Source organism: Strigops habroptila, chromosome 15 (genome assembly GCF_004027225.2).
Source record: "Strigops habroptila isolate Jane chromosome 15, bStrHab1.2.pri, whole genome shotgun sequence".
Lineage (NCBI taxonomy): Eukaryota > Metazoa > Chordata > Aves > Psittaciformes > Psittacidae > Strigops > Strigops habroptila.
The window spans coordinates 9,960,408-9,976,297 of NC_044291.2; the positions used below are offsets into that span (position 1 = coordinate 9,960,408).

General features: G+C 51.3%; 1 long non-coding RNA gene across 1 annotated transcript; it reads right to left on the bottom strand.

Moving 5' to 3' along the window:
* Window positions 1-5,926: 5,926 nt before the first annotated feature.
* Window positions 5,927-13,191, bottom strand: LOC115617174. Its single transcript, XR_003994528.1, has 2 exons — window positions 12,029-13,191; window positions 5,927-8,368 (listed from the first exon to the last, which is right to left on the bottom strand). It is a non-coding gene; the product is annotated as an uncharacterized LOC115617174 (long non-coding RNA).
* Window positions 13,192-15,890: the final 2,699 nt, after the last annotated feature.

Below are 15,890 nucleotides of genomic sequence, written 5' to 3' on the forward strand. Positions count from 1 at the left end.
CACTAAGCCTGACACAATGTTTGGGTTTAGTATCATCTGGAAAGAAACCACTGGCTTAATCCAAACCTTGAACCCAGCTTCACCGTGGGAAGACACCATCTGCCCACAGCCCAAGACTCTTCCATCATTTACAGTCTTTTATCAAGCTTCTCTCCCCAGCACCACCTTTGCCGTGCTCTCAGTGAGCCTAGACACCACAAGCTAAAATAAAAGCTGGTGGACCAACACAGGACCACGACCTCCATGTTGCCAGGTCATACAGGGGGACTTGGTGCCATGGTCTAACCCTTTCCAACCCTAACCAGTCTATGATTCTATGTGGTTTTGATGCCTGAGTTCACCAGGGCTGCTCCAGAAGATCATGGTGCTCTACAGAAAACCAGCTCAAGTCAGGCTCTTGTTTATTTGCCTGTCTCACTTGCAAGTGCAAGGACTCAGGCCACTGATATGACACCGCATATGCTCCAGCAGTGGGCTCGCAGCCCAAGCCTGGTTGAAATCCACCACAGCACCACCAACAGCCATTCTCTAAATAGTCAAGAAGATGTAAGAGACCAGTAACAGGATTATAAAGCCTGTTCCCTTGGTCACCACCATTCACAAGAGCTCAGCCAGTAACCGAGCCCTTTACAGCCTGTCCCATTAAAGCTTGCATGTGCACCAGGAGTGATGGCTCTTCCCTGACCCCAAAAAATCCCTCTAGGGAATATTACTGGAAATCACAAGCTGCTTCTGTGCATTTTTAGCACAAGGGATCTCACCTCATGGCCCTGTGAAAGGGTCAGCAACCCCTGCAGTGCTCACGTGCCTGTCTGTGCAGAACAGGCAATGTTAATCCACCTCCTTGGCTGGGTGAAGGATGAGTCAGCCCAGGGGCAGCAGCTTCTGTGTGCGAACCAACCATGAGATGGGTGTCTGTCACCAGCCACAGCCTGTAATGTTCCTGCTGGGCTTGGAGTTCCCCCTCCCCTCTGCCCAGAGTCAGTTGATCCCCATTTCCCAATCTCAGCCCTCAGCTGCATTTGGAGGTGCTTATGGCTGTGGGGGACCAAAGTCAGTTTAAACCAAGTTGGAAAAGGTGGTGCCAAGAGCTGGAAATCTGAAAGTGGCTGAAGTCGGTCATCCAAAGCCATTGCTGTCTTCCTCTTCGCCCAAAGCTGGAAACCAACTGTGTTTGCCTTGTGAACCTTCAGCACAAGTGCTCTGTCTGGTTCCTTCATGGTGGGGGGCCAGATCCAGTGAAGATGCAGCTATGGAGCAGTGATAAACTGGATTGAACCAAGGAATGATATACCCATGCTCCTTATAAATGCACGAGTCCATCTCAGACAGGCGTAAGAAAATCAACTTAAAATAGTAAAAGTTCAAAACCATTTTCCTCATAGCAAGTGAATAGAAACCATATTCCCAAAAGGTTTTTTCAAACCAACATGTCAGAAATGGGATGGCTTTGCTGGATTTAATAAATACTCAGCAACTACCCAAGCCAAGGAAAGACAATAGGATTGGTGGTGTTACTTAGGGTAGGTTTGGGGTTTAAAACGTAGGATGAGATATAGTTACTTGCAGGACTACAGATACATTTTAGTTCCTGATTATTTGCCCTGTCTGTCCTTGTCTGAACAACTATGGGGTTTAAAGCTGGTTGTCTGAGTCAATTACTGGCAGTTAGGTAAGAACAGAAGGGTGAATATTGACCTGGAGAAGGGTTTAGCATCAAAATCATGAGAGTTATGCTCCCTGGTGGAATAAAAGGGGATTATCCTGATCGGTTCCTCCCCATCACTTGCTCACCTTGGCTCGGAAAGATGAGGCTTCATCTTTTTGCTGAGCACTTTGGCAAATGCTGTGATTGGGGATTGGAACAGCCACCTTTTCCCCAGACATATACAAATGTCCCCTTATGCATCAAATCAAGAATACAAAAGTATTTCCTCCTCTAAGTAAGAGCCCGAAACCAAGGTGCTGTTTGCTGCCACCCACATGCCTGTGTGAGGCAGGGCCGTGGAGCCTGCCTGGGTTTTGCAATAGGATTTATCCCACAGGAGTGTTACTAACAGCAGGGAACTACACCTTCCCTCTGAGCTTGCAAGGTGCATTGTAGACACGAATTCAATTAAGATCCACAGCAACCCCTGGTAAGGCAGGCAGGGGATTAGCCAGAGAATTAACTAGTAGGGAGAAGCCAAGTTGGAAAATGAGCCTCTCAGTCACTTCTATCCTACCCTTGATACTGGTTTGTAGGACAAACACTTTATTAGTTGGGTTACATTGGAGCAGACCCCTGCAAGGGGCCTTTCTGCACCTACCGCTGCTCTAGAAACCTCCCAAGACCTGCCTGGTGCCACAGAGAGCCCATCCAGCTCAAGAAATGCTACCCCCCACAACTCCTCCTCCTCCATCTCAGTCACCCCAGCTCCCAGCTCCCCAGTTCTGTCCCCATGAGCTCAGTCTCTTCCACTCCCTCTGCTCCTGCTCCCTCCCCTCTTCCCTCCCCAAGTAGCAAAGAGCAGTCACTTCCCACCACCCCGAAGGAGCTGCTTGTCCTGGGGCTGTTGGGCTCCCATGGCCCAGGCACCCACCTGCATAGAAAGGAGAAGGCCACAAGGGTGGTTCCCTGCCACAAGGTAAAGGCAGCCGGCAGCAGGCAGGGGTCTGGCCCTGCTCACCTTCACGAGAACCAGGCAACATGCCAACACAAAATGGACATGGGCTTTGCATCTGGTCTCCAGGCTTCTGCATCCTTCACCCATACTCTTTTAAGAGGCCTTGTTCTCCTCTGGCTGCCACCCAGGGATAGAGGTAGCTCCTTACAGGCTTCAAACCAGTGCTTCTGGGGATAAGGCTAGACTCCTGTTTCTCAGGACTTTCCAATAGACTAAGTTCAGGTTTCCTACCAGGCTGACAAAGCACCTTTCCCCATCCTCACAGGTGCCTCCTGCACTGCTGACACATGGCTCAACTTCTGCCATCTTTTAGTTTCATCTGGAAAGAGCCAACTGATGGGTAAGAGTGTTCCTGGTCCCGTCACAATGCACTCAGGTCAGGATTGCCTCCAGGGCTGGGGAGCTGCCGACTTTGGGTGGCCAAGGGACAACCTGGTCGGAGCTTCCTTTCGGACCAGGGAGCCCTTGCGCATGGGAACAACCCCTTGGTAACACCAGAGGAACATGCTGAAACTCCTGCAGTCCTGCTACCAGTAGTCCTAGGGACATGGGACATGGGACACAATGGGAGGAGGAGGAACCCCGGGGTCTGGATCTTCAGCAGCTGCCCCATGGGAGCTCCTGGGAAGCTCTGGGGTGGCTCCAGGACCTTTCATGCTCACTTGGTGCATCAGCGTTGCAAAAGGAGTCAGCAAAGCTTCTCTTAAACTTGTCATTGGCAAACAGATGTATCAGGGGATCCAGGCAGATGTTTGCCCGGTGTAGTCGGCACCTTCTACTGGGTGCAAGAATGTGCAAGACATGCCATAGTGCTTCCCAGTGACACCAATGGCCCTGCAGATGTGCAGGGGCCAAAGCAGACAGCAAAAAACACCATACACTGTTATCATCTGCAGAGACCTGCACTTCTTCTTGCCTCTGGAGCTCTTCTTTGTTGCTTCAGCAGTGGCAGCTCCCATTAGTGCTCCCTAAGTCAAGCAAACAGCAAAGGGCAGAACACCCAGAAGCTCAGGCCATCAGCAGCACACAGCCCAGCAGGAGAAGGGTCCCCAGGGCAGGGATGGTGGGTGCAGCCCCTGGGGCATGCTGGTGTTCATGAAGATGAGGGAGGACAAAGGGTCTGAGGACCTGGGAGCACCCTCTGTGCTGACCTGCAAGGGGTGGAAAAGAGAAAGCAGCAAAACCACCCAAGCTCATCATCTGAAGGCTGAGCTGGATCAGAGGCAGCAGCGGCTGAAGCAGCAGAGGCAGGTTTTCAGATGATTCCTGATCCTGAAGCTCTGTCACCACAGGTTGACCACTCTGTGTCCCAGCCTCCTCAGGAGGTGACCTGGCGGGTAGAAGGGGACAAGTCTTGCTTTTCACATGCAAATACATGACTTCATGGGAATCAGACTCAAAACTGCCACACTTGGCTCTACTGGCTCTGATTGTGCTGCAAAGGGAAGAGAAAGAGCTGCAAAAGAACTGCAGGAGCAGCTTAAATGTTCACCACCACTAACTGCTGATGGGGGAAGATGAAATAGATGATGCTGTTCCTGCTTGGCTCCAAAAGCCTCTGCACTGAAAAGCACCAGTGAGATCCCAGCAGCATCACCCACACTACCATTCCATCAGCCTGCTTTGTTACAGAGCTGCTCACAGACCTAATCCCTTCTCCTGCTGCTGACAGAGCAGCCACGGGCACCCTCTGCCCCCTTGCTCAACCACCATATACCCAAATGTCTCCCCCTGTCCCACCAAGCAGGACCCCCATCGGGTACAATGTGCTGCTGTTTATTCACAGCCTGGTGAAGGGAGCATCTCTGCTGCTTGAGCTGGGTCTCCCTCCTGCAGGGAGGACCACAGGGCGGGTGGTTGATGCTGTTCCCTTCACTCACGCCAGCTCGTGCCCTCCAGGTACCTCTTCATTGCCAGTGGCCCCAAGAGCTGGGAGGCTGGCTGGGGGCTCAGCATCCTCCAAAGCTGCTCTTGCCATTGAGCACAGTTGTAACCATGGGGTGACCCAAACCCACCCATAGCCCAGAAGCAGAAATCCTGGTGCTCCATTCCAGCAAACTCCTGCAGGGAACAGTCCCTGCAGGAAGGTTCAAGCATCCAAACTTGATGCTTTAAGACCTCCCTGAGGGCTCCTGCCAGCAGCCAGCACTGGGGTGATCGGGGCTCCCACTGGCTCATGTGGAAGGTTTTCTGAACCATTTCAAGCCAAAAGGGAATTTTTCTTGGAAAAGCATGGTTTAGCACAGAGCCCACAGCCCACGAGCCTATTTAGAGCAGAGCCAACAGCCTCCCACCCCAGGACTTCATCTAATGCAGTCTGAGGCCACACGAGGTGACTTCCTTCTGCTGCACTGTGCAGCGCTCAGGAGCAGCGCTGCACATCTTGGCCACAGTACTGTGGGGGGGAAAGTTCTCTGTTTTCCTTCAGTGCAGTGGCTGTGCTGGTTTTGTGCTGCAGACATTGCTGGGTACAGTCTATGGGACGTTGGTTAGCGGTGGCCTTGACAGTGCTGGGGCATGGTTGGACTTGGTGATCTTAAAGGTCTTTTCCAACCTGGTTGATTCTATGATTCTATGGGGTGTCTTCTCAGGAGTTCCTGTTTGGAGTCACTTCTTGTGTATCAGGGTATTGTGGCTCCTCACTGAGGAGTCATCTGCTTTCCCTGCAAAGGGTAAGTGTGTGTGCAAGGGTGCTATGGAGGAACAGTGGGGTGAGAGTGCAGAATCAGATCCAAACCCCGCAGGAAACCTCAGTTACCTCAGCAGACAGATGGAAGCTCGTCAGCCTTGACTGCACCTTTGCTCAGCCCAGTTAACTGTGCAAATACCAAGTAGGAGGTGAGCCCCTCATGGGGGGCTGGATGCAGGCCACTGGGTTGCATCGCTCCCTCAGGACTCTGGGCTCCACATCGCTGATGCTGGATCCCAAGTTCTCCACCATCACCAGCTCCCATCACGAGGTGGGCTTCTTGGGCAGGACTTTTTCCACCAGAGCTGCAAAGCAACTTGAATAGTTGCAAATAAGCAAAGCAAAGCCTACAACACCCGAAACAAGACTCTGATCTGCAGTCACATGTTCCTCTGCATAAAGGATGGGAGGACAAATATTTGTGCTGTAGATGCAGCATCAAAGATGCTTTTAGCCACGCTAACAACCTTACACCACCAGCTGTCCCTCTGGGGTGGCTCCTAGGCTGGAAAATCCAAAATCAGCAGAGAGAGGCAAGGCCTGAGAGACTGGAGACAACCTACACACCGTGTATGTAAAAGAGTTTATTGGAAGTAAACATGATGATATTTACAGGGATAAATCCAGCATGTGATCAGCAGAGCAAGGCATCCCTGTCCCCTCATTCCCTAAGGGTGCAGCAGCCAGGACATCTGCCTGCCCTGTTCAGGTCAAACTGTCCTCATTCAGGCCCATCTGTCCCATTGAGGCTGGGAGCCCAGCTTGTGCAGTGAGGACAGTCGTGCCCTGCACCACTTCAGTAGTTAATTTAAACACACTCCAGCAGAGAGAGAAGGGAGAACATCCAGCTCCACATCCCCTATAGGACCAGGGCAGACTCAACTCCAGGAAGACAAAGTCCCATCACCCAGAAAAACCTTCTGAATAGTTTCCCTCCTGACACCTTCTCCATTTGCTGCTCGGTTACTGGTGGAGGTACCTGCATGTACTGGGGTAGGCAGTGGATGCCTTGGGAAATAGCCACAGTGTCACAGAGCTGAAGCACATCTTTGCAGAAGGTATATGCTATGGAATGCGCAGAAAGTGTTAACTGCTGCTCCTACCTCTGTTTCCCAAAACATCCAAACACAAGGCATGAACTCCATCTCCCAAGACAAAAGCTTCATTTCCCCTAAGAGTAGAGGTCTGCATCTGAGCTACTTACCCAGCCTGCCTAGGGTAGAGGATTGGGCATCTCAAGAGCATGGTTCAGCCAGCTTCCGTTTGATGTTTATCTTTGGAGGAGACAGCTCGCAGCCCCTCACGTGCCCTCTGTACTCACAGGGGTCTGGATGCCTAATTCAGTGCAGAGGGTCACTCCTGCCATGGGTGACACAACACTGCGTCAACCAACAGGAACAATTTGCAAACAACTGAGCAGCAGACAAATCCCAGACTGGTTTGGGTTGGACGGGACCTTAAAGCTCCTCCAGTCCCAAACCCCTGCCACAGGCAGGGACACCTTCCACTAGAGCAGGTTGCTCCAAGCCCCTGTGTCCAACCTGGCCTTGAACACTGCCAGGGATGGGGCAGCCACAGCTTCTCTGGGCACCCTGTGCCAGCACCTCAGCACCCTCACAGGGAAGAGCTTCTGCCTAAGAGCTCATCTCAATCTCCCCTCTGGCAGGTTAAAGCCATTCCCCTTGTCCCGTCCCTACAGGCCCTTGTCCAAAGCCCCTCTCCAGGTTTCCTGGAGCCCCTTTAGGTATTAGAAGGCTGAAATCATGCACATTTGCAATGTGCAAATGTATCTGTTGGCTACTTCTGGATAATGAATACATCATCTATTCCAACTCCCTTCCCTACCTACTTCTGGATAATGCGTCTGTGAGCCTGAGTCAGGTTTATAAATGGTTGGCAACGAGAAAAACAGGCAGCACTTGAGCCAAACATTATGTTCAGCAAATAAGGCTGTTTTGCCATAGACAGTTGCTGTTAGAACTCAGTGTCAGCACCCAGCGCTTCCCATCCCGTGTACAACTGCTACATGGGGTGGCAGAACACAACAACTGACTTTCACCTCTAGAATCTAATTTTATGCCTAAAGAGCAGTCTCTAATAAAAGAGCAATGTTTTATTCCTTTCCCATCTAACTGCTCCTTAGAAAGTCGCTCTTACATTTGGCTCAACTGCTGGGAATGCTCCAAAGAAAGCTAATTACAAGGTCATCGCAGTGCATTGCATTCAGTGGCATAACTCCGAGTCACCAGTTCAATGCTTCCCCCCCTTCCACCCTGGAGTAACTCATTTAACAAGGGTGAAGAAAAGCAGAAAAAACTGGACAGACTCCCAGTGCATAAGACTTAATGGGGAGCCAGCATTTCCAAACTGTCCTGACTTCTGGGTGTGAGTTCTCTTGGGAATGGTGACAAACTGGACACCAAAGGTCTTCCTGTCACTTTGGGAAATGCTGCTTACCAGCCACACAGCCCTCGAGCAGGAGGAGAGGAGCCTGAAACTGTTTGGAGGCTTCCCAGGGTTGCCCACGCAGAAGCAAGTTTCATTCTTCCCCCAAGAAATCTACTCTCCATCTACTCAACCATTGGGAAGAAGAAAGAAAAGTCACTTCACTGCGTTGGGTGGCAAAAGCCTCGTCCCACCTCTGTTGATCCTGCTGCTGGCTGAGGTGTTTCCATCCTTGTTCGTCACCACACAGGGATGGACTCCCAAGAGGAAGGGGCTTGTTCCTTCTCATCACACGAAGGCTCAGTGAGGAGAAGCAAGCTGCAGGTTGCAGATCACGGTGCCTGGAGGATGTCTCATGCCGGATGCTGCTGCGAGGTGGTAAGTGGGTGCAGACCTCGTGAGGGATGGGTGCCTCTGGCTCCGTCATCTCTCCCCACGCTCCCAGCAGATGCATCCTCACGCTTTCCGGATGATCCGCCCTGGTTTCCTCCAGTCCCTGTACCTCTCCCTGCGCACCGAGTGCACCAGCGGCCTGGAGAAGCTGGAGTGGTTTGATCTGGTGGTGTTGCTAGTGAGGAACAAAGTGAGACAGGGTTATACTGGTGTGGGGCAGAGCTGAGGCACATCTCCTGCATCTGGACTGCAGGGACCCTGGTAAGCCACTCCTATACAGCTAAGTGGTGATGGGGACCCTCCCTGTGCCAGCTGCTGGAGGTCTTGGGGAGCTGCTGAACTACAAGTGCACAATCGTGAGCTCAGAACCCCCCAAACAGCCTGTCAGAGCCCCAAGGACTGTTCCCTCTGGCCAGGCGGGTCACTTGGCTCTCTGAAACTTCTACTTCCAATATCTTTGAGCAGTTTTCCTTAAACTCACTCAACCCAACAACATGCACGCCTGGCACTTTGGGCTTTTGCCACCCTTGTAACAGTCCATGTTCCCTCAGGGGGTTATCCAGGGTGAGAACCAACCACACCACATGCAGAGATGCCCAGGACACTCCAGGCTGCAGGAGCAGTGGGGCCAGGTCCACCTCGGCCTCTTCTGCGATGACTTAATACTCAGCCCCACTTGCCCTGGGCATTTCCACTCTCCCTAGGCACTGTGTCTCAGGCATTTCTTTCCTTCCTCCTGGCTAACACCTTCACTACCTCTTTTTATATCTAGCTTTTGCTAGTCTGGCACAGTGACCATGCATGTTCTCCTGCCAGAGCAGAGGGTGATGTGGGACACGACGGTGTCTGTAGGAATTTGCAGTGAAATTCCTACAGAGTGAATTCCCCTCCACATCTCTGCATAAAGGACTGGGTACGGCTGTTAGAGACCTCTTTTCATATCCAGCTCAGAGTCCTTCTCCTGTGATCCTAGTGGTCAATAAACACCATCCATATCCTTTCCCCTGTGCCCATCAGCGGTGGAGGCAAGGCTCCTGGAGAGCAGAGCGATGTGGGATTCCAGGAGTGGTGGACGAATGGAGCAGGGCGTGGGGAGCGCCAGCCACGCCAGGAGCGGAGGAAGACAGCGCTGTGGGAAAGCTGTGAATGTGAGAAAAGCTGCTTTACAACAGCTTGTTACTATTCAACAGCCACGGGAGGAGGAAGAGCCCCGCAATCCCTGCCTGCGCTGAGGCTGCAGCCAGGGGAGCGCTCCCATGTCCTCATTAACTTGCTGCTTTGTGACTTCATTTCCTAATTGGTTTTCGAGTTAATTACTTTTGCCAGGGGAGGTGGCAGCTCAGGCCCTGTGGCAGGAGATCAAGCCTCCCCTCCACAGTTCCAGGCCATGCCAGGAAGCAGAGTGGCCTTAATCCATCTCTTCCAAGGAGGTCTTGCTGGTGGCTCACGTTTAAGCTCTTAGGGGAAGGGTTTGGGTGACTAGCTTGGAAAGGAAAATCCTTCCTAAAGTGTGAGCAATCCATGGATCCCAGACTACACCAGCCTCTCGCTCTCATTCCTCCCAGCTGCAGATGGTACCCGGCAGCGCTGAGTGTGCACGGGGGGAGCAGACATCACATTCCAGCACACAGGAATGAGCTCACCCGGGTGCCCCAGATCCGTGCTCCCAATCTGGTGCAGGTGTGGGCGTACAGACACTTCCTGACAATTCAATCCAAGCTGATATAGCAGCTTGCTTTATACTTTCATGTTTGTGCTATATCAGCTGCAAGAGGATGGGTGATTCTTGGGCTGGGCTGCAGTGGAGGGATGGCACCTGGTCCAGCATTAAACCAACTGGTGTGAACCTCTCTTGTGAGCTGGTTTTGTGCTGTGGCGCTCCTGGCCTAAAGCGAGGCACAAGGAAGCTTCCTGCACTGCTGAGCCACGGCTTGAACTCTTTGGAGAGCCAGGCCACAGATGTGGCAACCACTTCTGAGCATTTTTTAAGCCCAAGCCCATACTGATGGGTGGAACATCTGGCTCCAGCTGTGCTCTCTGAGCACTGGAAACCTGCCCTCTGGGGCTTATCACTCAAGAAAGCTTCAGCATCATTGCAGTGGGGGTGCATGGGCCCAGGCTACACTGGAATTGGGGCATCCATGCAGTACAATCGTAATTCCACCAAGATGATACCAGTTCGTGTTGTAATTTTGCAGATTCTGGGCACGAAGCTTCACTTGTTCATGGTGCAACCTGTGAATGACCCGTGCAGCGCACACAGACCTGGGGGCTCTGCTTTCCCAAGCTGGCTGGACTCAGGAGGGGGTTTAGGGCAGGGACAGGCTGTGCGATCTACTTGGATGGAGATGGCTGGGATGCTCCAGGGTGCAGGGCCCTGTACAACTCATCCAGCTTGGTCCCACTTCCCCAAATGAGGCTGGGTTAGATGGCAACCCCTGGAGATTTTTAATGGGGTACCTAACTCCCTTAGGTCCTCTTAAAACCCCCCATAATCATTCCCATGACACTAATCCTGGCTGTTTGATGCAAATTGCTTGGTGGCCTCTAGTAAATAAGATGATTCCTTTAGGTTTTCTACATTGCATCTTTTTTGCTAGCACAGGGGTACCTCAGTGTCAGTTATTGCCCAATGCCTCCCTGCACTCCTCCCTAACAGCAGGAAATCTGCCTCTAACCTCAGTTATCATCAACCAGCCCTGTCGCCTTCAAGCTATTTCTGCTCTGGAGCTGTCTCCACCCATGGCTGCGTTCCCAGGGCTCATCATTTCACTTGTACCACACCAGACAGTGCAAGGTGCACTTCAGCTTTGCTGGGCTGGAAAAGCAGCCAGTGAATTTATCCCTGAGCTGCAGATGGAGAGGCTGGTGTCTGCTGGCTGCTGATCTCCAGCAAGCCACGGCGGCATCCTGGCTCCTGCTTCCTCTTGGTGGTCTCACCTATGCGCAGCACCAAGCACCGTGGGGCTGGAATTGCGGAGGGGATTGCTGCATGTCAGAGGATTAGGATAAGGAGCTGTGAGCTCTGCATGCTGCTGCAGCTGTCAGACCCAGAGCAAACTGGGTCACAGGCATCTTTTCAGGTCCAAAGCTATGAGGTGTTGATCTGACATTGCCCAAAATCTGGCAGGAGGTGAATTTTGGGTGGTGGGGTGTGAGTTTCTAATCACACAGCTGATGGAAAGCTGTCAATATATCTTTCTTTATAAGACCCCAACAATATTAAGACCAATTATTACAAGTGAACAAGATGTAAACAGTATTTGCAGAAACATATCTGAATTTTAAGGACATGCAGTGTTTATCTTTTATGCCCTTGTTTCTCCAGCTCTTTCCTGTTGTTGGGCAGAAAACAAGGCAGGGATTAGTGTAGTGGGCACGGCCCAGAGAGTGGGAGGAGACGGTGAGATAGTGACATGCACGCTAGTGATTTAACATGAGAGACTCGGATCGTGAGGAGTCTCTAGAGGCTTGTGCCTCATTGATGAATATCACACATGAAGTATAGCTCCTTGTGCTATCCACAGTTTTCCAGGTATGCTGATGGGGAACCTGAGTCACAGGAAATATGCTGAGTTACAACACATTTCCACACACAAAAACCCCAAATCACAGGCGTTTTATCTGCAAGTGTGTCAAATGCACAATCTGTGCAGACAATACAGGCTCAAAAGATTAACAGACCTTAATCCTACCTCTGTGCATTCACAACCAATGGATGATACCCACACATACACAGCTATAAGGACAGAGGTACGCACACGAAACGCAGTCCTCCCCATCAAAGCACACCTGAGCTATTCCCCTTTTGGGTGCATAACAGGCATTAACTCACCTAGAAGACCAAACTGGACTCGCCTGCTTCTTTGGCTTGGCTATCTGCTTCTGGTACTCCATCCAGCCACTCACCAGCTCGTGAAGGATCATCACATAGAGGAGGAAAATAAGAATCCTGGGATCCATCCGTGGCACTTCGGGGTCTGCTTCATCGGGTCCAGGTGACATTGGATCAAGACCAAGGGGAGGCAGCCGGCGGGGTGCAGGTCTGGGAGCTGGAGGGGTGCGGAGGCTGCTGCTGGAGAAGAGCCTTTGCGGGCTGGGCTTTGTGCAGAGTGAATTAGCGCTGTCGGAATCTCCCGGGGGGATGAGAGGCTGGTGCCTGGGGCGTGGAGCAGCACAAACACAGCTGCAGGGGCTACGGATGCTTCCTTTCACGGGGAGGATCACATCTTGTGAGACTCCATCCCTCCTGTTCCCCTCTCACTCGTGCTTTGTCTGCATCACTCCGCAGCTATGAGCTCCCTGCACTTGGATGGCAGGAGCAGCCCTGCGATCGGCGCGGGGGGAGAGCCGGCTGCGGAGCCGGCACCGGGAGCACCGGGAGCACCGGCTGCCTGCGAGGAATGAATTAAACGCCCTCAGTGGCTCGGGATTCTCCGGCTGTCTCTTCTCTGTGGCTCAGGATTTGGGCTGTGCTGAGCCAGTGTTGATTGGGAGTGTTTCCAAGTATTCTATTGCTGAGAAACCTTGTCTATTGCTCACTTTTCTCACACAGGTTTTGTTCTCCCTGTTATTATTCCTTACCTAAACCTTCAGATGCTGTAAAGCTCTGGTGGGGTAACTGGTGTGCAGGAAACACTGCTGCCACAGCTTCCAGTCTTTTCCCTGCCACAGCTCCTCTCCCAGCCCCTCGACCTCTTTCTGTTTAGCAGTGTAGGATCACACTCCAACAATACCTTGTGACACCAAATCCCCCCAGCATCTCCCTTCCTTCCCCCATGGAGAGCCCCAGGACACGAGGCAGTACATATGCCTGGTATATCTTGCAGGACAAAAGCATAACCCACTCTTGTTTAGACACCTGCGTAAGTAGAACAAGAAATTGCTCCCAATTCTAAGACCATCTTACTCAAAATTCAGGTTATTCCAGTGAAATTTTTCAATAAGTGAAACAGTAAACCCTCAGCAACTATTTAGTTACTAGGATCATCTAGAAGCAAGAAGGCAGATTGATCAACCTACCTTTGCTTAAGGGAGCTGAAAGAGGCCTGTACCTAAAGGGCCAACAAGAAACCTGGAGAGGGGCTTTGGACAACGGCCTGGAGGGACGGGACAAGGGGGAATGGCTTTAACCTGCCAGAGGGGAGATTGAGATGAGCTCTGAGGCAGAAGCTCTTCCCTGTGAGGGTGCTGAGGCGCTGGCACAGGGTGCCCAGAGAAGCTGTGGCTGCCCCATCCCTGGCAGTGTTCAAGGCCAGGTTGGACACAGGGGCTTGGAGCAACCTGCTCTAGTGGAAGGTGTCCCTGCCCGTGGCAGGGGGTTGGAACTGGATGAGCTTTAAGGTCTCTTCCAACCCAAACCAGGCTGGGATTCTATGAGCTGCACCAATTCAGTGCAGAGAAGGAGGTCCAGATGAGGGGCAGATATAGCAACCCCTGTGATCTTCAACTCCACAGCTCCTCCATGAACACAGGGACCACTGGGCTTGCTCCCCACACAGAGCAGGGCTCAACGTGCTGGTCACTGTGGTTCTTCAAGGACAAGTGTGACAGCCACGTAATACACAATGTCACAGTAAATGTACCACGAGGAAGCTGCTTCCTACCAAATCAGGTTACATTACCTGTGGGTTTAAAACCGGAGGTTAGAAGTTTCTCAGGAACTTTTGCCCTTGGGTATGTAACTGCAGACAAGTGTACAGAAGCAAGAGGTTTCAATAGCTGTCTATTAAACACCACTCTAATGCCCATTAGAGGATGATAATTACACAGTGCATATTTAATAAACCCAACAGCAGTATCAGTGTCCCAGTCAAATGTGCACCTCAAAGTAGGGTGTGACTTTCCCTCAGCTAACTAATGTTCTTTCATTATGACTCCAGAAGTGCTGAGTAACTCTCTATATTGGGAGGAGAGGATCTCATGGATGGGAGTGAGCAAGTGAATGAAACCAGTGGGGTCTGGAGGTGTTCCAGCAGCTACGAAAACCGGGATACTTAAGGTTCTCCACCAAAGGATAACGGAGCCGTTCCTATAGCAACAGAGAGAGTTGCCAGGCTGCGGGAGATGGGTTCTGATGCTTGGTACAAGTCATTCGTAGTGAGGGAGTTTAGACTAAAGACAACACTGATATTTGATGTTTGATACATATGCAATTAGCAGTGAGTAAAGAAAACGTGACTGCTTTGTTCCAGGGGAGAGCAAAAAAACAGAGAGATGATGGGGTGAAGCAGCAGGATAACTCATTGCAACTTGCTCCTAGTTTTGCATTAGGGGCTCCATCTTATGAACCCAAAATCATTTATAAACATCTCCTTCTTGCTGGACATCACAGTCCTGATTGACTACTGCTCCTTCTAAAAGCCACCAGACTGCCTCTGCCGTTTTACATCCTCAGTGCTCAAGAAAACATCTCCTAGGGCTGAAAATCTTTGAGTCTTGAAAAAGTTACTCAAACTTTAATACACAATTGTTTGCTAAAAATTTCACCAGTTTATCTTAATACTACGTAAGGTAGAAAAGCCACAACCCATGAGTTACTGCCAGAGCTCACAGCTTTAATGCAGCACTTGGTTTCCAAACAGCTGGGTGACTGTCACAGGTAAGTTTTTTGACAAATGATTCAGAAAAGGAACTGGAAAAGCTGATTTTAGGGTGATTAAAGCCCACTTTGGGACGGGAAGATGGGCTGGGAAGTAGATGCGGTGCTGAAGAGCCACTCGAGCAGCCATGGGGCTGTTCCCCATCTGCCCTCAGCCTGCACTGGTGCATGAATTCAGCCCAAGGGCACAGCCTTGGTGTTGGCCTGGAGAGGTCTGGTGAGAGCAGAAGCGCCTGTGTGGGTCCTTTGATTTGTACAAATACTGTCACAGTAGAGACAAGCAGCAGACAGCAAACTCAGTGGGGACTCCTAAGGGCTTGCAGCACTTAACACTTGGGCTGTGCACACTTTTACAGCCTGGTTTGGGTTGGAAGGGATCTTAAAGTTCATCCAGTTCCAAGCCCCTGCCACGGGCAAGGACACCTTCCACTAGAGCAGGTTGCTCCAAGCCCCTGTGTCCAACCTGGCCTTGAACACTGCCAGGGATGGGGCAGCCACAGCTTCTCTGGGCACCCTGTGCCAGCGCCTCAGCACCCTCACAGGGAAGAAGATAGTGACAGTCAACAGGACAAGACATATGCCAATAAAATGTGTATACAAGGCTATCATGTAATATGGGCACCCAAGTGCTGAAGCAGACCTTACTTGCAGGCCAGAGCCTTCATCTGCTTCTGGAGTTGTCCATCATTCTGCAAATGGCTTTAATCAGGAGCCAGCGCTCCTCAGATGCATCATGTCTCATTCCTGCTGTTTCCAGACAACTCTGCAAAAAATGCAAATAGGTCAAACACGGATGAAGTTTGTGTGAAAGAAGTGGCATGGAAAGAAGCTTCTCCAAGCCTGAAGTGAGAGGCAGCAGGACCTGAGGTGAGGTCAGAGAGCCTGGAACTCAGGTGGGCTCTGAAGAACAAAAGCAAATGAAAAGCAGGCTCTGGAATACAAAGTTTAGTTGGGCAGAAACCCATGCAGAGGACACCTCTTTCCACTCACAGTTTAAGCAGACACAAAAGGAACGGTGACAAAGCTGGGCCACTGATGCATTCATAAAATCTCATTCTGAAGCAGTAGAAGCAGCAGCATGTGCAGGTTTGTGATT